Source organism: Macaca nemestrina, chromosome 20, assembly GCF_043159975.1.
Source record: "Macaca nemestrina isolate mMacNem1 chromosome 20, mMacNem.hap1, whole genome shotgun sequence".
Lineage (NCBI taxonomy): Eukaryota > Metazoa > Chordata > Mammalia > Primates > Cercopithecidae > Macaca > Macaca nemestrina.
Genome location: NC_092144.1, coordinates 48147950 through 48174014, shown reverse-complemented (window position 1 = coordinate 48174014; position 26065 = coordinate 48147950). Strand labels below are relative to the sequence as shown.

General features: G+C 47.9%; 1 protein-coding gene across 1 annotated transcript in view; it reads left to right on the top strand.

The window, feature by feature from the left end:
* The first annotated feature begins 1050 nt into the window (after positions 1-1050).
* The window catches only part of LOC105495387 (F-box protein 17), a 36218-nt gene continuing 11203 nt past the window's right edge, over positions 1051-26065 (top strand). The window contains exon 1 of the mRNA XM_071086678.1: positions 1051-1650. The gene's annotated coding sequence lies outside the window, so the exon portion shown is untranslated. The remainder of the gene's footprint in view (positions 1651-26065) is intronic.

The window sequence follows — 26065 nt, the reverse complement described above, 5'->3', positions numbered from 1 at the left end:
CAGCCTGGGTGACTGAGCGAGACCCTGTCTCAAAAAAACTAGATAAATAAAAAATAAATAAAATAAGACCGGGCGTGGTGGTTCACGCCTGTAATCCCAGCAATTTGGGAGGTCGAGGCGGGTGGATCACCTGAGGTCAGGAGTTCGAGACCAGCCTGGCCAATATGGCGAAACCCCATCTCTTCTAAAAAATACAAAAATTAGCTGGGCGTGGTGGTGGGCACCTGTAATCACAGCTACTCGGGAGGCTGAGGCAGGAGAATTGCTTGAACCCGAGAGGCGAAGATTGCAGTGAGCCGAGATCGAGCCACTGCACTCCAGCGTGGGCAAAAGAGCGAGACTCCGTCTCAAAAAAATAAAATAAAATAAATAAAACCCCCAACATCCGGAATGCAAAACGAACTAGGCCTACGCCTTTCACATAAGGAACTGCGTGTGGATCTGTGCTAAAAACTCTACCAATAATACAGTAATTTTACAACTCACGGCAGAAAATGCTTTCAAAGGCGGTTGGTACAAATAATAACAATAGTAGTCAAATTAGCGTTGGCTCTGAGCCCAGCACTGTGCTCCGCGCTGCACACGCAGACTCTCACGCCGTCCTCACGATGGCGCTGTGGGGCCTGGCTGAGGTTTCTAGGGGAAGGGTCCTTGGGGAATCCAGACTCTCTGGCTGTGTGACCCCTCCAAGCTAGCGACTTGGACTACGTGCAATAGACCAGATATCTCTGGACTTCAGTTTCTCAGGAGAGGCGTCCATGAGGAGGTCATGCATGTAAAGCATGTAGCACAGTGGCAGATACGAGCCAGTGGGTCTGGAGAATGATTTACCAGCGTGGGCAAGGCCTGGCTTCCAGAAAACTAGCTCTGGGGTGTCTGAGATCAGTCACCTTGAGGTCCCTGCTGCAATCTAGGGCCATCAGAAGGGACTGCAAAGGCCCAAGGGCAGAGGTAAAGGGAGAAAATGGGTGGTGGCCCCAGCCGGATTAATTCAGTTGTCTATAGCTGGTGGGGATGGGGAGGACGGGGGAGTCCTAAGGTGGGAGGGTGCAGAAAGTGTGTGTGCTGAAGGGATTTAATTTAAGATCAGGCCCGGGCTGTGAGAATCTAGCCCTGGGAAGCAACGTAAATACAAGAAAATCCCTGTGACCAGGGACTTTGATCCAAGTGTTTCGAATCAGGCCCTGGGTCGGGATCACAGCTAAGCGGTTTACCAACTGTGGACCTGGGCAGGATCCCATACATGTGAGGGGTGGAGACGGCCGCAAGCAGGAGGCCAGAACCAGAAGGAAACGGAATTTGAATGGGGGTGGGGAGCTAGGACCAGTCCCTCCGCGGCAACTAGGCCTCCCGCTTGCCGCACGCAGCCCTCCCAGCTCCCCGGCCCGCCCTCGCTCCCGCCCGGCCCAGCCGCCGGAGGAGGGGCGGCCTCCCGCACCCGCCCGCGGGATCTCAGAGTCACCGCCCCCGGCGCCGGGCTGCAGCCGCCACGCCCCGGGAGAGGACCGACTGCCTAGACCGCGGGTCCCGGGGCTCCCTAGGCCACGCCGATCACGGGAGGCCCCCGACTGCCTCCCAGAGCAAAGGGAGGAAAGGAGCTTAGCCCTCCGCTGCAGCCTCCGAGCAGCCCGCCGGTGAGCGCCGGGACAGGTAGGGGACCCGGGTCGGGACCCAAACGTCAGTCCCATTCTCGCCCACAGCTGGGGCGCCCCGGGAAGGATTCCCGCGCCAGGGCCTACCCGGAGGGGCGGGTCCCTGAGAGTCCCATAACCCGCAGCGTCCCTTCCCCGGGCCCTCCCTCGGCCCGAGGCTCCTTTAAACCCAAAGTTATACAGATGCACGTTAGAAAGTCCCAAATCTGGAAGGGCTTTGCTTTGAACGTGGGTGTTCGAACGCCCAGGCCTCTCCACCCCTGGCGCGCGTCCGCGGAGGCTACCATCTAAAACCCCTGCCAAACGCTGCAAACCAACACGTGGGCGCAACAGCCCGGGGAAGGCCTGGCCGCTTTTTACCGTTGCTTGATTTTCTGTCTTCTGGCCGTCAGTCCCTTCGCAGAATCTGTGAATCAGAAGCCTCGGAGGGCGGTTTCTTGATTTAGCTACTTGGGCACATTATGTGTTTCGCTATGGCCCCAACTCTCAATTTAAATTTTGTTCTGCCAAGTTACTTTTGCAATGTTCAGCGGTATGTTCTAAAGCTCTGTATACTGTCTCTTCGACTTTAGACAGCGTCTATTTACTCCATATTTTGAAAGACAAATATTACGGGAGTCTAGTTGTAATTAAATGATACTTCTTTAAAAATGTTCCAGTAATACACGACACTCAGACACGTAGGACAGGACAGAGCTTTGCATGGAAAACAACCCGCCTTTAAACAACAGCCTCTCCCTCACCACTGCCCCCAACCCCTGTCGGCCAGATACATTTTTTTGTAACTACATTGCTTTTCAAAAATGGCAAAAAGTAACTCGTGATCGCTGGTGCCTTGTTTTTAACGTTTTCCACCTTTTATTCCTTTGGTATCTATTTCCAAATCTTTAAAGCAGATTTTTGGATTGTTATTTCTTATTTCATCAACTTTTAGAGGACGCGTCCATGGATCCCTTGCTAAAAATAGCAGACAACTTTAATCATCTCCATGGTTTTCCTCCTCCCTATATAATCACCTCCCTGTATAGTCAGGACATTACTTTTGGCTTCTCTATTGGCTACTTTTCTAACATAAAATATTTTTTTAACTTGAATTTATTGTTCCATTAAATATACCTAGTATCCGTTGACTCTCTCTTTTTTTTTTTTTTTTTTGAGACGGAGTCTCGCTCTGTCCCCGGGCTGGAGTGCAGTGGCCGGATCTCAGCTCACTGCAAGCTCCGCCTCCCGGGTTTACGCCATTCTCCTGCCTCAGCCTCCCGAGTAGCTGGGACTACAGGCGCCGCCAGCGCGCCCGGCTAGTTTTTTGTATTTTTTAGTAGAGACGGGGTTTCACCGTGTTAGCCAGGATGGTCTCGATCTCCTGACCTCGTGATCCACCCGTCTCGGCCTCCCAAAGTGCTGGGATTACAGGCTTGAGCCACCGCGCCCGGCCATGACTCTCTTTTTGTAAGTCTTGGCTAAGGAACTTCTTTCTAAAAAATACATTTTTAGGCCGGGTGCCGGCGCGGTGGCTCACGCCTGTAATCCCAGCACTTTGGGAGGCCGAGGCCGGGAGATCACCTGAGGTCAGGAGTTAAAGACTAGTTAAAGACTAGCCTGGCCAAGATGAAACCCCATCTCTACTAAAAGTTCAAAAATTAGCCTGGCATGGTGGTGGGTGCCTGTAATCCCAGCTACTCAGGAGGCTGAGGAAGGAGAATCTCTTGAACCCTGGAGGTGGAGGTTGCAGTGAGCCAAGATTGCGCCATTTGCACTCCAGCCTGGGTGATAAGAGCGAGACTGTCTCAAAAAAAAAAAATATACACACACACACACACACACACACACACATATATATATGCATTTGAGACCCCATCTCAGTCAAATCAAATCAAATCAAAACTGTGTTGCCCAGGCTGGAGTCCCGTGTCTTAATCATGGCTCACTGCAGCCTCGACCTCCTGGGCTCAAGAGATCCTCCCACCTCAGCCTCCTGAGTAACTGGGGCTACAGGTACATGCCCCCAAACCCCACTACTTTGTGTATTTTTTGTGGATACGGTTTTGCCATGTTACCCAGGCTGGTCTCGAACTCCTGGGCTCAAGCCATCCACTCATCTTGGCCATCAAAAGTCCTGGGATTACACGTGTGAGCCACCGGCGCCCAGACAAAAAGATAAATTTTTAAAATAACATTTTTGTATTTATGTAAATATTAATTTCTTCAATTCCAATCAAGTTCTACATATGGCTTACAAATCAGATAGAAAAGCTTGCCTTAATTTTTTTCTATAATAAAAGTAATAGAATCTCTTTTAGAAAAATGGAAAACGAAGTGTTTTAGATTAAAAGAGATGAAACCTGCCACCCCCAATGGTGTTTGAGCCCCCATGGGGATCTTGTTAGGAGGAAGCAGCCACAGAAGACCTGCTAGAGACAGTAGGGGAAATTGTTCACGGAGTGGGTGTTGACAGCAGAATGGATTTTTTTTTTTTTTTTTTTTTGAGACGGAGTCTTGCTCTGTCGCCCAGGCTGGAGTGCAGTGGCGCAATCTCGGCTTACTGCAAGCTCCGTCTCCCGGGTTCATGCCATTCTCCTGCCTCAGCCTCCCATGTAGCTGGGACTACAGGCGCCCACCACCGCACCTGGCTAATTTTTTGTATTTTTTAGTAGAGACGGGGTTTCACCGCGTTAGCCAGGATGGTCTCGATCTCCTGACCTTGTGATCTGCCTGTCTCGGCCTCCGAAAGTGCTGGGATTACAGGCGTGAGCCACCGCGCCTGGCCTCAGAATGGATTTTTGAGACGGAATCTCATTCTGTCGCCCAGGCTAGAGTGCAGTAGCACAATCTCGGCTCACTGCAACCTCCACCTCCTGGGTGCAAGCGATTCTCCTGCCTCAGCCTCCTGAGTAGCTGGGATTACAGGCATGTGCCACCACGCCCAGCTAATTTTTTTTGTAATTTTAGTAGAGATGGGGTTTCACCATATTGGTCAGCCTGGTCTCGAACTCCTGACCTCGTGATCCACCAGCCTTGGCCTCCCAAAGTGCTGGAATTACAAGCGTGAGCCACCACACCCGGCCAGGTTGCCCTTAATCTTAAGAGATTCATTAGGAAGTACTGAAGAGTAGTTCATCAAGGCCGCCAGGTGCGGTGACTTACGCCTGTAATCCCAGCACTTTGGGAGGCCGAGGAGTTCGAGACCAGCCTGGCCAACAGAGTGAAACCCTGCCTCTACAAAAATAAAAATTTAGCAGGGCGTGATGGCAGGTACCTGTAATCCCAGCTACTCCGGAGGCTAAGGCGGGAGAATCGCTTGAACCCGGGATGTGGAGGTTGCAGTGAGCCAAGATCACACCATTACACACCAGCCTGGGTGACAAGAGTGAAACACTGTCCAAAAAAAAAGAGAGGCAAAATGTGGAGCGTATAGCAATGTTCATTTGATTACTCTTTCAACTTGTCTGTATAATGAAATTTCTTTTTTTTTGTTTTTTTTTGAGACGGAGTCTTGCTCTGTCGCCCAGGCTGGAGTGCAGTGGCCGGATCTCAGCTCACTGCAAGCTCCGCCTCCCAGGTTTACGCCGTTCTCCTGCCTCAGCCTCCCGAGTAGCTGGGACTATAGGCGCCCGCCACCTCGCCCGGCTAGTTTTTTTTGTATTTTTTTAGTAGAGACAGGGTTTCACCGTGTTAGCCAGGATGGTCTTGATCTCCTGACCTCATGATCTGCCCGTCTCGGCCTCCCAAAGTGCTGAGATTACAGGCTTGAGCCACCGCGCCCGGCTATAATGAAATTTCATAGTAAAAATTGAGAGAAAATAAAGTAAGATGATTTTGAAACAAAGAAAGAGACAGAAGACATGTATACAGTAGCACAGACTATGGAGTCCTGTATACCCCCCAGCAGGTTTTTTTTTTTTCTTTGAAATGGGGTCTCACTCTGTCGCCCAGGCTGCAGTGCAGTGGCACAATCACAGTTCACTGCAGCCTTGACCTCCTGGGTTCAAGCAATTCTCCTGCCTCAGCCTCCTGAGTAACTGGGATTACAGGTGTGCGCCACCACACCCGGCAAATTTTTGTATTTTTAGTGGAGATGGGGTTTCACTATGTTGGCCAGGCTGGTCTCGAACTCCTGACCTCAGGTGATCCACCTGCCTTGGCCTCCCAAAGTGCTGGGGATAACAAGAGTGAGTGAGCCACTGTGCCTGGCTCAGTTTTTTTGTTTTTTGTTTTTTTTTCTTTTTTTCTATTATTCTTTTCCCTTGGTCCCACCTTACAAAACCCACCATTCTCTTACTACCCAGTGGGGGTCTCAGTCTGTTTTGTAGAATGGAGGCTGCCCCATTCAGGAATCTTGAATAAAAACCCATTAGATCTATAACTAAATTTGTTGTAATTTTGTCTTTTGACGTGGCTCTGTTGCTTCTTTGCTGGGTGACCTTGGGCATGTTGCTTTCATCCTCCAAGCCTCAGTTTCCCCATGTGCCTACTTCATGGGGTGGTTTGAGGCTTCTGTGAGGTTTTGTAAAGCAATTCCCACATGCCTAGAGCAAAATAAGTGCTCAGTTAACAGTAGCTGTTAGTATTTTGTGAAGGTATTTCCTTAACTATTATAGCCTGTTCACCTATGACTGACACTGTTAACTGCTGCAGCTGAGCCCTTTCTTTCTCTTTTCTTCTTTTTGTTTTTTAATTGAGACAGGGTTTCATTCTCACCCAGACTGGAGTGCAGTGGCACAGCCTTGGCTCACTGCAACCTCAACTTCCTGGGCTCAAGTGATCCTCCCACCTCAGCCTCCCGAGTAGCTGGGACCACAAGCGCACACCACCATGCCTGGCTAATTGTTAAATTTTGTTTGTAGAGACAGGAGTCTCACTATGTTACCCAGGCTGGTCTCAAACTCTTGGGCTCAAACCATCCTCCTGCCTTGGCCTCCCAAAGTGCTGGGATTACAGGCGTGAGCCACCGCACCCAGTCACCACTCATTTTTCTAGGGATAGATTTGGAACTTTGTATTTTGTTTTTCCTTTTGCAAATTCATCGAACGATCGTGCCAGAGGTTCAGTTTTTGTCCTACTGTGTTTCGCCTTGTTTTTTCCTAAGCACGTCTGTCCTTATCCCACATTCTTCTAGTCTCTGATGGGAGCATATGGAGGTGCCCACGTGAACTCCTCCAATCCCATAGCTGGGCATTTGCTGCTAATCATAGTAACTCTTCACAGTGGCAGCAAACATTTGTCGAGGGCCAGGCCCTGATCTCATGAAATTTCCCTACAACTGTGAGGGGCAGGGATTATTAGAGGTCCATCATCTCTGATCCAAAACTCTTGGGCCACATGCATTTGGGAATCTAGACTTTGATTTTTTTTTAAATTTTTTTTTTGAAGACAGACTCTCCTTTGTCACCCAGGCTGGAGTGAAGTAGTACAATCTTGGCTGACTGCCACCTCCACCTCCTGGATTCAAGCCATTCTCCTGCCTCAGCCTCCCAAGTAGCTGTAATTATAGGTACACACCACCACGCCCAGCTAATTTTCATATTTTAGTAGAGACGGGGTTTCACTATGTTGACCAGGCTGGTCTCGAACTCCTGACCAAGTGATCTGCCTGCCTCAACCTCCCAAAGTGCTGGGATTATAAGCGTGAGCCACCATGCCCAGCCTAGACTTTGAATAGTAAGCAAGTCGTACAGAGCCTATTTGGTATGTTACGTAAGTCCCCTAGTAGGGCTGAGGAGAATTTGTGTAATCAAACACTAATAGGCCTTCAGTGAAATGCACGTTCATTCTCAGGGGAGTAACTAAAGACTATACAAAACCTCATGACAGCTTGAGTCAGCTCCTGCCACCAAATGGGTCGGGGAAAAACTTTTGGTTTTCTGAGCTTTTAAACATGTAGATTGTGGATGACAGATGTGGACCTGCATATTTCCCATCTTGCAGAGGGGACATTCTCACACACAAATAAAGGACCAGGCGTGGCGGCTCATGCCTATAATCCCAGCACTTTGGGAGGCTGAGGTGGGCAGATCATTTGAGGTCAGGAGTTCAAGACCAGCCTGGCCAACATGGTGAAACCCCATCTCTACTAAAAATACAAAAATTAGCCAGGCGTGGTGGTGTGTGCCTGTGGTCCCAGCTCCAGAGGAGGCTGAGGCAGGAGGATCGATTTAGTCCAGGAGTTGGAGGCTGCGAGCTATGATTGCACCCATGTACTCCAGCCTGGGCAACACAGTGAGACCCTATCTCAAAAAAATTTTTTTTTTTTTTTTTACTTTTGATAATCATTCATGTTCTGGGTACTTGTGGCTTAGTCCTTATTTTGTATTTGTATTATTTATAATACTTGTATTTGTGCTATTTGTATTATTGTGCTATATAGTAGTCCATCTTACCTTATTAATGACTTATTTGTATGTGCTACAGTGGACGGGCATCTGGGACTTTTTCAGTCTGAAGCTGTTAGGAACAAGACTGCCATGAATATTCTTGTATGTGTTTTCTGGCTCTGGGGTGGAGTTGCTGGGCCGTGGGGCAGGCACATTTTCATTTTTACTTCAGATGTCCAATGGGCCAGGCACAGTGGCTCATGCCTGTAATCCCAGCACTTCGGGAGGCCAAGGCAGGCGGATCACTTGAGCTCAGGAGTTTGAGACCAGTCTGGCCAATATGGTGAAACCCTGTCTCTACTAAAAATACAAAAATTAGCCGGGCGTGGTGGCAGGCGCCTGTAATCCCAGCTACTTGGGAGTCTGAGGCACAAGAATCACTTGAACCCAGAAGGCAGAGGTTGCAGTGAGTTGAGATCGTGCCACTGCACTCCAGCCTGGGCGATAGAGTGAGACTCAGTCTCAAAAAAAAAAAAAAAGTACAGCGGTTTCCAAGGTGATTCCAAATGGATTCCACCAGGAATGTATGGGAGTTCTCTTTGATAGTATTTTTAGTGAATTGCAGTAACATTGCACTGTTTCGTTTGCTCATTTTCTTTTCTTTTCTTTTCTTTCTTTTTTTTTTTTGGAGACGGTATCTCACTTTGTCACCCAGGCTGGAATGCAGTGGCGGGATCTCGGCTCACTGTAGCCTTGACTTCTGGGCTCAAGCAATCCTCCCACCTCAGCCTCTCAAATAACTGGGACTACACACACATGCTCCATGCCCTGCTAATTTTTTTGTAGAGATGGGGGTCTCGCTATGTTGTCCAGGCTGGTCTTGAACTCACAGACTCAAAGGATCATCCCGCCTCAGCACTAAATCCCAAAGTGCTGGGATTACAGGCGTGAGCCATCACATGCAGCTGTACATTTGCTTTTACATTGTTAAGGGGGAAACATCTACATTCTGTTCTGTTTCCATATTTAAGCCCTACATGCTTTAACTGCAAAGTTTGCAGTGTTTTTTTAAATCAGCTTTTTTGAGGTGTAATTTACACACCGAAAACTTCAGCCCTGTTAAAGTGGACAACTTCGTGGTTTTTAGTGACTTTGTTACAGAGTTGTGCAACCATCACCACTGTGACAAAGCATTTTCATCAGCCCCAAAATATCCCTTGTGCCTATTTGTAGTCAATCTGTTCCCAGCCTAGCCCAGGGCAACTACTAATCTACTTTATGATCAAATAGATTTGTCTTTTCTGGTCATTTCATAGAAGCACATTATATAATATGTGGCCTTTTGCGTCTGGCCTCTTTCATGTAGCGTGTTGCTTTGGGGTTTATTCATGCTATAGCGTGTTTATTCTTTTTTATTGCTTAACAATATTCTATTTTGTGGATATGGCACATTTATCCATTCATCAGCTGATAGACATTTGAAGTATTTCCAAATGTATAATGCTGCTGTGAACATTAGCATACAAGAGTTTGCATGGAGGTAGGAGGTATGTTTTCATTTCTCTTGGGTAATCTAGTTGTAGAATTGCTGGGTCTGGTCTCATGTAAGTTTATGTTTAACTTTTTTTTAATTTTTATTTATTTATTTATTTTTTTTTTAGAGACAGGGTCTTATTCTGTCTCCCAAGCCGAAGTGTGGTGGCGCATTCGTAGCTCACTGCAGCCCAGAACTCCTGGACTCAGGCGATCCTCCTACCTTGACCTCCCAAAGTGCTGAGATTACAGACATGAGCCACTGCACCCAGCCGTGTTCAACTTTTTCTTTTTTTTTTGGAGACAGAGTCTTGCTCTGTTGCCCAGGTTAGAGTGCAGCGGTGCAGTCTTGGCTCACTGCAACCTCCACCTCCCAAGTTAAAGTGATTCTCCTGCCTCAGCCTCCCGAGTATCTGGGATTACAGGCGCCCACCACCATGCCCGGCTAATTTTTGTGTTTTTAGTAGAGACAGGATTTTACCATGTTGGCCAGGCTGGTCTTGAACTCCTGACCTCAGGTGATCCACTTGCCTCAGCCTCTCAAAGTGCTGGGATTACAGGCGTAAGCCACTGTGCGCAGCCTTTTGTCCATTTTTTAACTGGTTTATCTCGTTGAATTTTATGAGTGCTTTATATATTCTGTACACAAGCGCTTTATCAGATCTATAATGTGCAAGTACAAAAGTTTTAACTTATGATAATGTCTAATTTATCCATTTTTTCTTTTATGAATCATAGTTTTTGGTGTTGGATCTAAAAAATCTCTGCTTAACGCAAGATCATGAGATTTTCTCCTGTTTTCTTCTCAAAGTTTTATAGTTTTAACTCTTAAATTTAGATGTATGATTAATTTTGAGTTGATTCTGGTATGAGGTAATGGTCTAAATTCATCTTTTTGCGTATAGATTTCCAGTTGTTCCAGCACCATTTTGTTGAAAAGAGTCCTTTTCCCAAGAAAACCCATAGGTAAATCCAATGTAAAGAGAATGCCCCTAGCCTCCAGGTCAAAAGGATTCCTTTTTTGTGAACTTTATCAAATAGCTGTAACACGCATACAGTTTTATGTTTTTCCTAGAGTTTCTCATAGCTTTAATTTTTCCCTTTTGAAAGAAGTGTTTTTCTGTTAGTAACTCATCCAATCCTTTTATTTGAATTTCTTTTTCTTCTTGTAGACATTCTTCCTTTTATAGTATCCTGTTCTTACTCTGTTTAGAACATCTTTGCAAATCTAAGTGTTCCCAGGACTAGCTACATAATTTGCACGGCCGATTGCAAAATGAAAAGGCAAGGCCACTTGTTCAGAAATAATTAAGAATGTTGAGGCCAGGCTCAGTGGCTGAGGCCTGTAATCCTAGCACTTTGGGAGGCTGAGACGGGAGAATCATTTGAGGCCAGGAGTTGGAGACCAACCTGGGCAACATAGTGAGACCCCGTCTCCACACACACATACACACAAAATTTTATTTTATTTTATTTATTTATTTTTTTTTTTGAGACAGAGTCTCACTGTGTCTCCCAGGCTGGAGTGCAGTGGCGTGATCTCGGCTCACTGCAAGCTCCGCCTCCCGGGTTCACGCCATTCTCCCGCCTCAGCCTCCCAAGTAGCTGAGACTACAGGCGCCCGCCACCACGCCCGGCTAGTTTTTTGTATTTTTAGTAGAGACGGGGTTTCACCATGTTAGCCAGGATAGTCTCGATCTCCTGACCTCGTGATCCACCCGCCTCGGCCTCCCAAAGTGCTGGGATTACAGGCTTGAGCCACCGCGCCCGGCCACAAAATTTTAATTTAAAAGAATGTTGGCCAGGTGTGGTGGCTCACACCTGTAATCCCAGCACTTTGGGAAGCTGAGGTGGGTGGATCACCTGGGGTCAGGAGTTCGAGACCAGCCTGACCAACATGGTGAAACCCCGTCTCAACTAAAAATACAAAAATTAGCCAGGCCTGGTAGCGCGCTCCAGTAGTCCCAGCTACTCGGAAGGCTGAGACAGGAGAATCGCTTGAACCCAGAAGTGGAGGTTGCAGTGAGCCAAGATCATGCCACTGCACTCCTACCTGGGTGACAGAGTAAGACTCCATCTCAAAAAATAAATAAATAAATAAATAAATAAATAAAAATAAAAAGAATGTTGAGGCTGGGAGCCACAGTTCATGCCTGTAATTCCAGCACTTTGAGAGGCTGAGGCAGGCAGATTGCCTGAAGTCAGGAGTTCAAGACCAGCCTGGCCAACACAGTGAAATCCCGTCTCTACTAAAAATACAAAAATTGGCCAGGAATGGTGGCTCACACCTGTAATCCAAGCACTTTGAGAGGCCAAGGCGGGTGGATCACCTGAGGTCAGGAGTTTGAGACCAGCCTGGTCAACATGGCAAAACCTTATCTCTACTAAAAATGCAAAAACTAGCCTGGCTTGGTGGTTCATGCCTATAATCCCAGCTACTCAGGAGGCTGAGACTGGAGAATCACTTGAACCCAGGAGGTGGAGGTTGCAGTGAGCCGAGATCACGCCATTGCACTCCAGCCTGGGCAACAAGAGCGAAACTCCATCTCAAAAAAAATAAAAATAAATAAAAATAAAAACACAAAAATTAGCCAGGTGTGGTGGTGGGCACCTGTAGTCCCAGTTACTCAGGAGGCTGAGGCAGGAGAATCACTTGAACACGGGAGGCGGAGGTTGCAGTGAGCTGAGATTGTGCCACTGCACTTCAGCCTGGGAGACAGAGCAAGACTCCATCTCAAAAAACAAAAAAAGGAAAGAAAAAGAATGTCGAGATGGCCACAGTGGAGCACTGAAAAGAGGGTGGGCCACATGTGAACGCACAGGTTGCATGCCCATGAAGCCAGCCCTGGCTGGCTTCCTCCATGTTCTTTTGGTCTTGTGAATTGTCTCTGTTTCCTCTGGGGTCAGTTCACTTTCCTTCTGCTTGTTTACTTTAATGTTTCTCTTTCAGGCTGCTAGTTCTTTTTTATTTTATTTTTTTATTTTTTGAGATGGAGTCTCGCTCTGTCACCCAGGTTGGAGTGCAGTGGCCAGATCTCAGCTCACTACAAGCTCCGCCTCCCGGGTTCCCACCATTCTCCTGCCTCAGCCTCCCGAGTAGCAGGGACTACAGGCGCCCGCCACCTCGCCCGGCTAGTTTTTTGTATTTTTTAGTAGAGACGGGGTTTCACTATGTTAGCCAGGATGGTCTTGATCTCCTGACCTCGTGATCCGCCCATCTCGGCCTCCCAAAGGCTGCTAGTTCTTTTAAACATCTGATGGTCCTTGCTATCCCGTCACTTTTTCAAACAAGAGGCTGGATGACTGATTGTGGTTTTTTGTTTGCTTGTTTTTAAGTCAGTGGTATGAGATTTGGGGCTGTTATAAATACACTCGTTTCCCACTGGCCTCTTGGTCAAGTTGAATGGATGACTGTGAACTCTGTGTTCTGTAGGCAGCACTTGTTCATGTTAGCAGGGAGGAAAACAGTCTTTGTGCTCAGAGCTCACTCCCAGATGCCAGATGGGGAGGGCTTTACTCAGTAACACCAGCAGCTTCCCAGGGGCTGCATGCAATTTTTTTTTTTCTTTTCTTTTTTTCTTTGAAATGGGTTCTCACTCTGTCACCCAGGCTGGAGCACAGTGGTGTGATCACAGTTCACTACAGCCTCCACCTCCAGAGTTCAAGCGATCCTCCCACCTCAGCTTCCCAAGTAGCTGGGACTACAGGTGCTTGCAACCATGTCTGGTTAATTTTATATTTTGTAGAGATGGAGGTCTTGCTGTGTTGCCCAGGCTGGTCTGGAACTCCTGGCCTCAAGCAATCCCCCTGCCTCATTCTCCCAAAATGTTGGGATTACAGGCATGAGCCACCGTCCCTGGCCAAAAGAGTTAAAAATTAATAAGGGACAGGAGGCTGAGGCAGAAGAATTGCTTGAACCTGGGAGGCGGAGGTTGCAGTGAGCCGAGATCATGCCGCTGCACTTCAGCCTGAGTGACAGAGTGAGACTCCGTCTCAAACAAACAAACAAAAAAATTAATAAGGGAATTGGGTAGAGGAAAGTATACTGAAGGAATGAAAAGGAAACCATTCTGTGTAAACTTTTTAAAAGATTGATAGTACCAATACCAGGTGCTGGCAACTGCAACGCATACAGAATTTTTGGGAATGCAGATGGTACAGTCATGCTGGAACTGCGGGCATTTTCTTGTAACGTTAAATATACACCTGCCATGTGATCCAAAAATTCTACTCCTAAGTATCTACTTAAGAGCAATGAAAACGGCTGGGCGCGATGACTCATGCCTGTAATCCCAGCACTTTGGGAGGCCACGGCAGGCAGATCACTTAAGGTCAGGTGTTCAAGACCAGCCTGGCCAACATGGTGAAACCCCCGTCTCCTACTAAAAATACAAAAACTAGCCAGGCGTGATGGCGCACACCTGTAATCCCAGCTACTTGGGAGGCTGAGGCAGGAGAATCGCTTGAACCCGGGAGGCAGAGGTTGCAGTGAGCCAAGATCGCGAGACTGCATTCCAGCCTCGCCTGGGCAACAGAGTGAGAGTCTGTCTCGAAAAAAATAAATAAATAAGGCTAGGCGTGGTGCCTCACGCTTGTAATCCTAGAACTTTGGGAGGCTGAGGTGGGCGGATTGCCTGAGCTCAGGAGTTTGAGACCAGCCTGGGCAACACGGTGAAACCCCATCTCTACTAAAATACAAAAAATTGGCCATGCATGGCAGCATGTGCCTGTAATCCCAGCTACTTGGGAGGCTGAGGCAGGAGAACTGGCTTGAACTCAGGAGGCGGATGTTGCAGTGAGCCGAGATTGCACCACTGCACTCCAGCCTGGGTGACAGAGCACGACTCTGTCTCCAAAAAAAAAAAAAAAAAAAAGCAATGAAAACATATGTCCACACAAACACTTCAAACACTTGTACATGAATATTCATAGCAGCTTTATTCATAATACCCCTAAGCTGGAAACAACCCAAATGTCCATCATACTGAGTGGATAAACAGGTTGTGGATTATGCATTCAGTGGACCATTACTCAGCAACAAAAAGGAATAGACTACTGGTTGATACACAACAAGTGGATGGGCCAGGTGCAGTGGCTCATGCCTGTAATCCCAGCAATTTGGGAAACCAAGCTGCGAAGATTGCTGAGCCCAGGAGTTCAAGGCTAGCCTGGGCAACATAGCAAGACCCTGTCTCAAAATAAATTAAAAATTAGCCAGGCATGGTGGGGTGCACCTGTGGTCCCAGCTACTCTGGAGGCTGAGATGGGAGGATTGCTTGAGCCTGGGAGGTCATGGCAGCAGTGAGCTATGATGGCGCCACTGCCCTGTAGCCTGGGCAACAGTGAGACCCTGCCTCAAAAAAATACATATATATACGAATGAATCACATTATGTTATGTTGCATTATGTTAAAGGAGAGGACAAATAACCCTAAGCCATGCCTACAACTCAAAGAATGTTACAGGCATGAGCCACTGCGCCTGGCCCAGATGCCTTCTTCACAAGGAGACACATATTGTGTGTATCAGAATCCAACCAGGAGACAAACCACACAGTAATTTGAACAGCGATTGTTTAATATACAGAATTGTTAACTATAATAGGGGATTAGAGTAAGAGGAACTGGTTACTAAGAAATAAAGAGAATACTAACAAATGTAGAAATAGACCGGGCACAGTGGCTCACACCTGTAATCCCAGCACTTTGGGAGGCTGAGGCGGGTGGATCACGAGGTCAAGAGATCAAGACCATCCCAGCCAACATGGTGAAACCCCATCTCTACTGAAAATACAAAAACATTGGCTGGGCGTGGTGGTGGGCGCCTGTAGTTCCAGCTACTCAGGAGGCTGAGGCAGGAGAATCGCTTGAACCCAGGAGGCAGAGGTTGTGGTGAGCCGAGATCGTGCCACTGCAGTCTAGCCTGGGTGACAGAGAGAGACTCCATCTCAAAAAAAAAAAAAAGAAAAAAGAAATAGCAGATACAAGGAGCAGCCACTCCTCCTAAGTCTAAGAGAGCCCCAGGCTGTGACCCCGACCTTGCTGGAGTAGGTTTGCCATGGCTCACCGAAGGACAAAGGATCCCTGTGGTGCGGCACCAGTAGAATAGGGCAGAAATCCATCCAGTAAGATGGTGGGGAAAGCAGCTGACAGGGAAGTGTCTCAGCTGAGGTGGGTGCTGCTGACTGCCATATTTCAGGAGCCATGTGCCAGAGAAACTTCCTGACACTAAAGAAACCGCACGCATGTAGGAGTCAGAGGCTGGAGAAGCGTGCTCGCTGAGGGAGTAACTGCGCTGCAAGAGCCAAGTCTGGAAACTGGAAGCCAAACCCTTTCCTCCTACGTCTCTCCAGCGCCCTCTACTGAAAAAAATGTAGCATCATGTCAGTCAGCAAAGGAAGAAGATTTAAAGGGCCAAACTCCAATTTTTTTTATTTATTTTTTATTTTATTGTATTTTTTTTTTTTCATTTTTTTTTTGAGACGGAGTTCCGCTCTTATCCAGGCTGGAGTGCAGGCGTGAGCCACCGTTCCCGGCGCTTTTTTTTTTCTTTTTAACAGCGTCCCTGGGTGGGTTAGAACCAAACTCCAGTTTCGCAGCTTAGAACAATGAGGTCATAGATTGATAGCCAACACACTATATGATTCCATTTACGTGAAATTATAGAAAAGAAAAATTGAATTTATAGTAACAGAAAGCAGCCAGGCGAGGTGCCTCACACCTGTAATCCCAGCAGGTTTGGGAGGCCGAGGCAGGTGGATCAATTGAGCTCAGGAGTTCAAGACCAGCCTGGCCAACACGGTGAAACCCTGTCCCTACTAAAAATACAGAAATTAGCCGGGCGTGGTAGTGCGTGCCTGTAATCCCAGCTACTCCGGAGGCTGAAGTAGAAAAATCTCTTGAACCTGGGAGGCGGAGGTTGCAGTGAGCCAAAATCGCATCACTGCACTCCAGCCTGGACGACAGAGCAATACTCTAAAAAACCAAAACAAAAACGAAAAAATAAATAAATAAAAACAGAATAGTAGTTGCCGTTGGGTGGGAGTGGGGAGGTTGGCTGGGAAGGGATAAACCTTTTGGGGCAATAGAAATGTTCCATATCGGCTGGGGGCGGTGGCTCACACCTGTAATCCCAGCATTTTGGGAAACCGAGTTGGGTGGATCACCTGAGGTCAGGAGTTCGAGACCAGCCTGGCCAACGTGGTGAAACCCTGTCTCTACTAAAGATACAAAGCTTAACCAGGCGTGGTGATGCACACCTGTAATCCCAGCTACTCAGGAGGCTGATGCAGGAGAATCCCTTGAACCTGGGAGGCAGAGGTTACAGTGAGCTGAGATCGTGCCACTGCACTGCAGCCTAGGTGACAGAGCAAGACTCTGTCTCAAAAAAAAAAAAAAAAAAAAAGATATTATTTGGTTTCTTTCTGAAAGTAGCTGGACAGGCCAGGTGAAAATAGAAAGCAATGTCTAAGGAGCGCCAGCTATGCGGGTCTCCTCACTTCAGCTGCCAGACTAGGATGGAAGAAACCTCAGATGACCCAGCCCCATCCATCTGATGGCAAAGGCACAAGTTCCCTAAGTGAGGACCACATAGCTGATCCCAGTCCCCAGAGCCATAAAAAAAAAGAAGAAGAAGAATGGATTATTATAAATATACTCTGGCAAAAGTATACTGTGGACAAACCAAAAACAAACTGGTATCATGATTCACAGAGGTATTTTTTGTGCAGAATTTTCCAGTCAGTATAAAAAGGTCTCGGCCTCAAAAAAACTATACAATTTGAGAATCTGCTGAGGAAATACTTATAAGCTAACACTTAATCATTTTCACAGATTCTTCTATTTTAAACTAGTCACATCTTTCGTTTGATGACTTTGAGCAAAGTTTTTGGACATCTTTTTGTTCCTTTCCATGGACTACCATATCTGTTTTTCTTGTTTTCATCATTTTTTGCAAACGTTGAGGGTTTTGGGTATGTGTTCTGTTTTGGTGATGGTGGTGGTGTTTTGTTTTTGTTTTTGGAGACAGTCTCACTCTGTCACCCAGGCTGGAATGCAGTAGTGCAATCATAGCTCACTGTACCCTCGAACTCCTGGCCACAAGTAATCCTCTCACCTCAGCCTCCCTAGTATCTGGGACTACAAGTGCACACCACCAGGTCCAGCTAATTTTTTAATGTTTATTTTTTGTAGAGATGGGGTTTCACTATGTTGCCCACGCTGGTCTCGAACCCCTGGGTTCAAGCCATCCTCCCACCTCAGCCTCCCAAAGTGCTGGGATGACACACGTGAGCCATGGTACCCAGCCCATTTTTAGCAAACCTTTTATAGAAAGTGCACAAATTGGCCGGGCGCGGTGGCTCAAGCCTGTAATCCCAGCACTTTGGGAGGCCGAGACGGGCGGATCACAAGGTCAGGAGATCGAGACCATCCTGGTTAACACGGTGAAACCCCGTCTCTACTAAAAAATACAAAAAACTAGCCGGGCGAGGTGGCAGGCGCCTGTAGTCCCAGCTACTCGGGAGGCTGAGCCAGGAGAATGGCATAAACCCAGGAGGCGGAGCTTGCAGTGAGCTGAGATCTGGCCACTGCACTCCAGCCTGGGCAACAGAGCTAGACTCTGTCTCAAAAAAAGAAAAAAAAAAAGAAAAAAGAAAGTGCACAAATTGCACAGCCTAATGAATCCCAGCACTTTGGGAGGCCGAGGGGGGCGAATCACAAGGTCAGGAGTTCAAGACCAGCCTGGCCAACATGGTGAAATCCCGTCTCTACTGAAAAAAAAATAATAATAATAATACAAAACTTAGCCAGGCATGGTGGCATGCGCCTGTAATCCCAGCTACTCGGGAGGCTGAGGCAGGACAATTGCTTGAACCCAGGAGGCAGAGATTGCAGTGGGCCGAGATTGGGCCACTGCACTCCAGCCTGGGCAACAGAGGAAGACTCCATCTCAGAAAAGAAAGAAAGAAAGAAAGAAAGACAGTCAAGCAGAGGCTGCATACTCTTTTATGATCCAGCCTCAGAAATCCCTAGCAGGCCTGGCACAGTGGCTCATACCTGTAATCCCAGCACTTTGGGAGGCCAAGGCAACAGGATCACTTGAGCCCAGGAGGAGACCAGCCTGGGCAACATAGGGAGACTCCTCATTTCTAGAAAAAAAAATATATACATATATATATATATAAAAAACACACTTAGCTGGGCATGGTGGCATGTGTCTGCAGTCCCATCTACTCAGGAGGCTGAGTTAGGAGGATCGCTTGAGCCCAGGAGTTCGAGGCTTCAGTGAGCCATAATCACACCACTACACTCCAATCAGGCGACAGAGTGAGACTTTGTCTCTTAAAGAGAGAGACAGAGAGAGAATGAAATCCACTTCTGCAGTGCTCTGAAAGTTGAGGCAGTTGCAAAGGCCCGCACATGCCCAGAGGAGCAATGTGGACCCCACAGCTTCATGAGCAGTGGTGAACTTAAAGAGCATGTCAGATAGGAAATGTTATCATAGCAACTTTTGAAAAATACAGTCTGCCATAGCATCCTGGGTCTCTTTGGGTAGCTGAATACCAGTAGCATTCCCTGGTCACTCTGACAGCCAGTAACTTTCCTTCAAATACACACTCTCCCAAAAACCCTGGAAGCAGGCAGTACCAGGCCCTACTTGTCCTATTATGACCCAGCCAGTAGTTGGCATTCAACCTTGCAGTGGGTACTTTTCAACCTTTCCCAAAAAACAAAACAAAACAAAACAAAACAAAAAAAATCCTCCAGAAGCCCCTCTCAGGCTTATTCTCCAAAATAAACCTATCTTTGACTGTTGAGCCACTTTTTGTGTTTCTTTCCTCTTTCCTTTTTTTTTTTTTTTTGAGACAGTTTCACTGTTGCCCAACCTAGAGTGCAGTGGCTTACCACAACTTCTACCTGCTGGGTTCAGGCAATTCTCTCACCAGCCTCCCAAGTAGCTGGGACTATAGGAGCATACCACCACACCTGACTAATTTTGTATTTTTAGTAGAGATGGGGCTTCACCATGATGGCCAGGCTGGTCTCGAACTCTTGACCTCAGGTGATCTGACCGCCTTGGTCTCCCAAAGTTCTGAGATTGCAGGCATAAGCCATCCTGCCCAGCCACAAATTTTTTTTTTTTTTTTTTTTTTTGAGACAGGGTCTCATTCTATCACCTGGGCTGGAATATAGTGGCCCCTTCACGACTCACCACAGCCTCAACCTCCCAGGCTCAGTGATCCTTCCCCCTCAGCTCCCAAGTAGCTGGGACTACAGGTACGTGACACTATGCCTGACTAACTTTTTTGTATTTTTTTTTGTAGAGATGGGGTTTCGCCAGGTTGCCCAGGCTGGTCTTGGACTCCTAGGCTCAAGCGATCCTCCTGCCTCAGCCTCCCAAAGTGCTGGGATTACAGGTGTGAGCCACCACACCAGGGCCCCACACAAGCATTTAATATGGTTCGTGTGGTATAGATGAGGGCTCATTCAGTATGTTTCTTGAACATCTCTGCTCCTTGGTGAAGTCTGGCTGTCTTTGTTGGGCGAGGGGTCCACCCCCAGCCCCAGAGATCCTCCTTTTGCCAGTGGGAACACACTCCTAAGAAGAGTGGGAACCAAGAACTCCTCCTAAGAAGAACTCCAGGGAACTAAACTCTGGTGAGCATCACATCCATGCCAGGCAGGCTGGTAGACTTGTTTATAAACCTCAGGGAATTATTTATTTATTTTTGAGACAGAGTCGCTCTGTCACCCAGGCTGAAGTGCAGTGAGTGGTGTGATCTCAGCTCGCTGCAACCTCTGCCTCCTGGGTTCAAGCACCGGGCCTCAGTGAACTATTAATGCAACTCAGAACCACCTGGAGAAAAGCACAGCTTGGTCTTTGTAAAGTCTGTCTCCACAACTTCATTCTTTCTGCAGTAGGAATAAAGATGATGTCGGGGCTGGGCATGGTGGCTCACACCTGTGAAAATTAATATTAATATTTTAAAAATTAATATGAAATACTAAATTATGCTAGTTGCCATGATTATGACACATCATTTTTAAAAAGAGACAGCAACTATTTTATTTTATTTATTTATGTATTTATTTATTTATTCATTTTGAGGCAGAGTCTCGCTTTGTTGCCCAGGCTGGAGTGCAGTGGCACAATCTTGGCTCACTGCAACCTCTGCCTCCCGGGTTCAAGTGATTCTGCTGCCTCAGCCTCCTGAGTAGCTGGGATTACAGGCTCCCACCACCACGCCCGGCTAATTTTTGTATTTTTAGTAGAGACAGGTTTCGCCTTGTTGGCCAGGCTGGTTTTGAACTCCTGACCTCAAATGATCCACCTACCTCCGCCTCCCAAAATGTTGGGATTACAGGCATGAGCCACCGCGCCTGGCTGACACAACTATTTTATTTTATTTTATTTTATTTTTTATTTATTTATTTTTGAGACGGAGTCTCGCTGTGTCTCCCAGGCTGGAGTGCAGTGGCGTGATCTCGGCTCACTGCAAGCTCCGCCTCCCGGGTTCACGCCATTCTCCCGCCTCAGCCTCCCAAGTAGCTGAGACTACAGGCGCCCGCCACCACGCCCGGCTAGTTTTTTGTATTTTTAGTAGAGACGGGGTTTCACCATGTTAGCCAGGATAGTCTCGATCTCCTGACCTCGTGATCCACCCGCCTCGGCCTCCCAAAGTGCTGGGATTACAGGCTTGAGCCACCGCGCCTGGCCAGACACAACTATTTTAGCTGTGACATTTTGATTTAGTGGCATTTATTGGCCCTTATTAAGCCACTGTGCTAAGCATTTAAGCTGGATCAGCTCGTGAATTCCATCATCTTGTTTAATGGGCAAAACTCTCCTTTGAGCGTGCCCTTTTTAAGAGGCTTTAATGATCTAATGCTTGTTATCTGCATGTGCCCAATAAGTGCTCAATTCATGTCAACTGTTGTCATTTTTAAACAAATTAAGGTTTTATTTTAAAAAAAGAAATAAGCCTGTGTCAGGAAAGTAGTCCATGAATGTAGCAAATATTCCTGACATCATTTTTTTGAGACAGAGTCTCCCTCTGTCACCCAGGCTGGGGTGCAGAGGCGCGATCTCAGCTCACTGCAACCTCCACCTCCTGGGTTTAAGTGATTCTTCTGCATCAGCCTCCCGAGTAGCTGGGATTATAAGCACCCACCATACCCTGCTAATTTTTGTCTTTTTTGTAGAGATGGGGTTTCGCCACGTTGCCTGGGCTCCTGACCTCAATTGATCCGCTAACCTAAGCCTCCCAAAGTGCTGGGATTACAGGTGTGAGCCACCACGCCTGGACTAATATTAAATTAATATCACTCTTATTTAGGAGCCTGCAGGGGCTTTTCTTAAGTGCTTTAAAATACTCATTTCATCCTCACTACAGCCCTATGATGGAGGCACTGTTAGCCCCATTTTCAGAAAGGGAAACTGAGGTATAAAGAGATTAAGTGACTTGCCATTGCTTATATAATTTATAGCAAGAAGTGGCGCTGGAGCCGGGCACAGTGGCTCACACCTATAATCCCAGCACTTTGGGAGGCCAAGGCAGCAGGATCCTTGGAGCCCAAGAGTTCAAAACCAGCCTCAGCAACATGGTGAAACCCTGTCTCTACTAACAACACAAAAATTAGCAAGGCCTGGTGGCATGCACCTGTAGTCCCAGCTAATCGGGAGGCTGAGGCACAAGAATCACTTGAACCTCGGAGCCGGAGGTTGTAGTGAGCTGAGACTGTGCCACTGCACTCCAGTCTGGGTGACAGAGGGAGACTCTGTCTCAAAAAAATAAGAAAAAAAAAAAGAAAAGGTTTTAGGAAGAATGGAAGCAGAAAATACTGGGTAGATTGCTTTTTTGAGAAGTTTTACCACAAAGAGAAACAAAGACGCTGGATGCGGTGACTCATGCCTCTAATCCCAGCAGTTTGGGAGGCTGAGGTGGGAGGATCACTTGAGCCTGGGAGGTCAAGGCTGCAGTGAGCCGTGATCACACCACTGCACTCGCACCTGAGTGAAGAAGCAAGTGCTGTCTCAAAAAATTAAAAATAACACATTCTCAGGCCAGGCGCAGTGGCTCACGCTTGTAATCCCAGCACCTTGGGAGGCTGAGTTGGGCGGATCACCTGAGGTCAGGAGTTTGAGAACCACCTGTCCAACATGGTGATGTCTCTACTAAAAATATAAAAATTAGCCAGATGTGGTGGTGGGTGCCTGTAATCCCAGCAACTCGGGAGGCTGAGGCAGGAGAATTGCTTAAACCCAGAAGGTGGAGGTTGCAGTGAGCCAAGATCACGCCATTGCACTCCAGCCTGGGCAACAAGAGTGAAACTCTGTCTCAAAACAAAACAAAACAAAAAAACACATTCTCAGCCCGGCGTAGTGGCTCACACCTGTAATCCTAGCACTTTGGGAGGCTGAGGCGGGTGGATTACCTGAGTTCAGGAATTCGAGACCAGGCTGGCCAACATGGTGAAACCCCGTCTCTACTAAAAATACAAAAATTAGCCAGGCGTGGTGGCAGGCGCCTATAATCCCAGCTACTTGGGAGGCTAAGGCAGGAGAATCGCTTGAACCCAGGAGGTAGAGGTTGCAGTGAGCTGAGATCGCGCCACTGCACTCCATCCTGGGTGACAGAGCGAGACTCTGACTCAAAAAAGTAAATAAATAAAAAAGAACACATTCTCTGCACACACCCTTGCCCCCTTTGGCTTCTTCCTGCATGAGACCCCGGTTAAATCCAGCCTTCCTCTCCACCGTGCCTGCGCCCACACAGCTCAAGTGGGCTAAAAAACAACACAGCCCCCTGGCCAGGCTAACTTCAAGTCTGTGAACCTGACCCTCAGGCAGACTCCAATGCTGCCTGGCAGCCATATGACATTTCTCTGATCCCCTCCTTCCTCCTCTCTTCTAGACAACTAATTCATACCTTTTCACTTCTCCCCTAATACTTTCCAACACCTCCTCCCCTAATCCTTTCCAACACCTCCTCCCCCCGCTTCACTCTCCCTTGGCTTCTTATTTTGCAGAGAAAATGCAAGAGATGAAAAGTGAACTTCCACAGCCGCCCCTGCCTCTACCACCTACCTGCACCATGCCCACACCCGTTTTCCTGCTGTGACTGTCCCATCACCTGCTCCCACCTTCCCACCCACTTCCAGCCACGGTCCCTGGTTCTCACCTCTCTCTGCTGCTCATTCAGTTTCCCCCAATGCACTGGATCTCCTGTCAGCCCACACAGCATCCTGTCTCCCATCTCAAAACAAACCTTCTCATTTTTTTTTTTTTTTTGCTTGTTTGTTTTTGTTTTTGTTTTTGTTTTGTTTTGTTTTGAGATAGGGTCTCACTCTGCTACCCAGGCTGGAGTGCAATGGCGCGATCTCAGCTCACTGCAACCTCTACCTCCTGGGTTCAAGCAGTTCTCCTGCCTCAGCCTCCTGAGTAGCTGGGATTACAGGCATGCGCCACCACACCCAGCTAATGTTTGTATTTTTAGTAGAGATGGGGTTTCACCATGTTAGCCAGGCTGGTCTCAAACTCCTGACCTCAAGTGATCTGCCCACCTTGGCCTCCCAAAGTACTGGGATTGCAGGTATGAGCCACCTCGCCCAGCCCAAACCCTCTCTCGACCTCACCTCCCCTTCTAGCAACAGCCCCACTTTTTTTGCTATTCTTTTCATTTTATTTTATTTAGAGACAGGGTCTCACTTTGTTGCCCAGGCTGGAGTACAGCGGTATAATCATAGCTCACTGCAGCCTCCAACTCCTGGGTTCAAGTGATTGTCCCACCTTAACCTCTGGAGTAGCTGGGACTACAGGTGTGCACCACCACACCTGGCTAATTTTTTTAATTTTTTGTGCAGATGGAGTCTCGCTCTGTTGCCCAGGCTGATCTCAAACTCCTGGCCTCAAGCAGTCCTCCCACCTTGCCCTCCCAAAGTGCTGGGATTACAGGCATGAGCCAGCATGCCAGATCAAGAATGTTTTTAATGATTAACCATGGAATTTAAGCTGGCTAAGGAAGAAATGAGGGCATGGGAGGTGAGGGGGAGTGAAAAATGAAAAGGACAAAGGATGAGAGATCACAGTGGGTTGGAAGGATCATGCGAGTTGGGCACTGGAGGGAATGAGGTGGAAAGAGAAAGTGATGGGTGGAGAGTGAGTGTGTGAAATTGAGGTTCTGAAGAGGCTGCTGTTATTGGACAAGGCTTGGGTGTGACCATGAGAGGGAGAGGTTGGGGAAGGATAAAGCCACTAGAGGGAGGTCAGGGAACAGAGAGGTTGGGACTGCGGAAGAACTATCTATCTGGTTATGGAAATCACTGAGAATGATGCTAAGAGCAGCGGGAGCGACCGTGAGCCCAGAGCTAAAATTAGGGAGAAGACAGGAGTCATGATCTGGGTCAGCAGATGACGCAGGAGACAGGGTAGTGATGAGATTCATCGCCGGGGGTTTTGGGGAGGGTGGAGGGAGAATGGTCAGGAAGCAGCTCCCAGGAGCACAAAGACCTCCCCACTTGGAAGGCCCACAAGAGAGCTGGGTTCCAGTTAGAGCAAGAAGATAGTAGGAATGTTCAGAGAAGTAACTGAGGCAAGAAGAGATTTTGCCGAAGATGGGTCATGGGTTCCAAAGGTTACAGTAGTTGGAACACATTGGGGTATGGGGTGGAAATGGTTTCTTCCACAGTGGGTTTCCTTGTGGGTCTGTAACCCAACCCAGGTTTGGAGGCTTGACACTCGAAAGCCAAACTCAGGCCAGGCATGCTGGCTCATGCCTGAAATCCCAGCATTTTGGGAGGCTGAGACAGGTGGATCACTTGAGGTCAGGGGTTCGAGACCAGCTGGCCAACATGGTGAAATCCCATCTCTATACAGAAATTACTGGCTCAGTGTGGTGGCACACACCTGTAATTCCAGCTACTTGGGAGGCTGAGGCAGGAGAATCGCTTGAACCCGGGAGGTGGAGGTCGCAGTGAGCTGAGATCGTGCCACTGCACTCCAGCCTGGGCAACAGAGTAAGACTCAGTTTTAGAAAAGAAAGCCGGCCGGGCGTGGTGCCTCACGCCTCTAATCCCAGCACTTTGGGAGGCCAAGGCAGGCGATCACAAGGTCAGGAGATCGAGACCACAGTGAAACCCTGTCTCCGCTAAAAATACAAAAAATTAGCTGGGCGCGGTGGTGGGCACCTGTAGTCCCAGCTACTCAGGAGGCTGAGGCAGGAGAATGGCGTGAACCCGGGAGGCAGAGCTTGCAGTGAGCCGAGATCGTGCCACTGCACTCCAGCCTGGGCGACAGAGCAAGACTCCGTCTCAAAAAAAAAGAAAAGAAAGCCAAGCTCAGGCCGGGCGCAGTGGCTCATGCCTACAATCCCAGCACTTTGGAAGGCCGAGGTGGGTGGATCACCTGAGGTCCAGAGTTCGAGACCAGCCTGGCCAACATGGTGAAACTGTCTCTCCTAAAGATACAAAAATTAGCCAGGTGTGGTGGCGCATTCCTGTACTCTCAGCTACTCGGGAGGCTGAGGCAGGAGAACCACTTGAACCTGGGAGACAGAGGTTGCAGTGAGCC